Raw genomic sequence first — 1,805 nt, 5'->3', positions numbered from 1 at the left:
TGATGTTTAAATCATGACTGTATGTTCTGTTAAAGATAAAAACATGTTATTAATACCTTTAGCAACTGTGGAAGCTTTGTCCTTATATAACAAAGGTTCACATGCTGTCCATGAGTCTGTTGCACCAGAAGAGGGACAAGAAAATAACTGTGGTGAAATAACAGGAAAAACTGAGGTAACTTGTTGAATAAAAACTTTTACAGTTTTATATTTTGGGAAAAGTGGCTGCATTCATGAATTGTTGACAGAATATGTGTATTCATTATTGTAGATTAATAATAATTTTTTAGAATTAAAATGCCTTTATTGCTTTTAATCAATGATGTGTCTGAGCTCTGAATCTCAGAGTTCAACAGTAGGCTTCTAGAGCTTCCAACTAATTAGAAAAACTAAGCATAATTACAAGCAGTGATGTAACATTTCACTCTTCTATCTATTTGATTTATTGACATATCAAACACATCTGAAAATCCCCTGCCACCTCTCTCTCTCTAACTTTACAGAGTTGATGGATATATTTTAACCAAGAAAATGAGCAGATTCTCTATATATAATGTTTATTACAGCAAAGGTTTTGGCACCCATAGAATAAGTTTGCTGTAGTTTCTTGAAGTGAAAATTTTGTAATATTGCTCAGAACATCTAATGAAATTTTTTGTGTTCAAGAAGATATGTTTAAAAGCTACATGAATTAATTTTCTTGGAGACCCAAATTTGTGAGATTCGGTGATTCTAAGGCTGTGAGAACAAAATTATATGTAAAAAACATGATAAAAAAAATAGTATTATGAAAGTCACCTTTCACTCGGACTGACTCAGTAACAGGATGGGAAGTCTACTGATAAACCTTTATTAAAAAATAAATCTATATCATCACTGAGACAGAGGTTGATACATTTGACCAACACAGAACTTACTTTTAAAATGTGCTGGTGTAAACAGATTCCTGAAATTCCTTTGCTTATTTTGCAATAAGTGGCTTTGGAATGATTACTAGATATCATACACATGAAGTATAATGTTATTTCTGTAACAATACATAATCTCCAGTCACTGCTAGCTTTTTGGATTCAGTTCTGTCCTCTATATGCATACTTATTAACTTTCCAAACAATAGTGACAGGATGCTAATCCCCAGTATACTGGGGAACAACAAACAGACAAGAATACAAATCTATAGGTGGGTGAGAAACATTTGATACCATCTTTGGCCAAAAGGTCTAACACCACATTGTAGAAATGCTGGTGGGAGGGAAAAGAATGAGAACAGTAGACAAAAGGGGAGGAGAGGAAATAGAAAGATTACAAACAATAGATAGAACCTGTAGTACTCCACTGTGGAATCATAATGGAATCATGATTGGTAGAAGAGGAATGGGATAGAAGAACAGGAAGCAGAAATAATTTATGAGGAAGGGAAACACAACTTGAAAAGAAGGAGCTTGGGAAAGACAGAACACAAAGTAAGTTGAGGAAAAATGTTGCTGCACAACCTCAGGTTTTCTGTTGATGGAGGGTTGTTGCATGCTCATTTGCCTACAGTATGGAAGTGTGATATTGGGTGGGAGCCTCAAGTCTAGTGGTGAGCAAAAATGTTTGCATATTGAGGGCAGCATTGAATCGGAAAAGCTAGATGTAAGTATCTATCAGAAATACATTTTTAGTTTTGGAAAATGTTAACTTTTATTTATCAGTAAATTATTCATTACTGAAAGTGAATCATTTATGAAACTAAATTGATAGGCAATACAGAATGTTTGTACAGAGAACTGCACAAGTAAACTCACTAGATGAGAAGACATGTG

General features: G+C 33.8%; 1 long non-coding RNA gene across 1 annotated transcript in view; it reads left to right on the top strand.

The window, feature by feature from the left end:
* Positions 1 to 32: 32 nt before the first annotated feature.
* Positions 33 to 1,805, top strand: part of LOC106477062 — a 4,860-nt gene continuing 3,087 nt past the window's right edge. Inside the window, exon 1 of the long non-coding RNA XR_001291960.2 lies at positions 33 to 175. This is a non-coding gene — a long non-coding RNA (uncharacterized LOC106477062). The remainder of the gene's footprint in view (positions 176 to 1,805) is intronic.

Source organism: Limulus polyphemus, unplaced genomic scaffold, assembly GCF_000517525.1.
Source record: "Limulus polyphemus unplaced genomic scaffold, Limulus_polyphemus-2.1.2 Scaffold12658, whole genome shotgun sequence".
Taxonomy (NCBI): Eukaryota; Metazoa; Arthropoda; class Merostomata; order Xiphosura; family Limulidae; genus Limulus; species Limulus polyphemus.
This window is presented reverse-complemented; position numbering and strand designations above follow the sequence as displayed.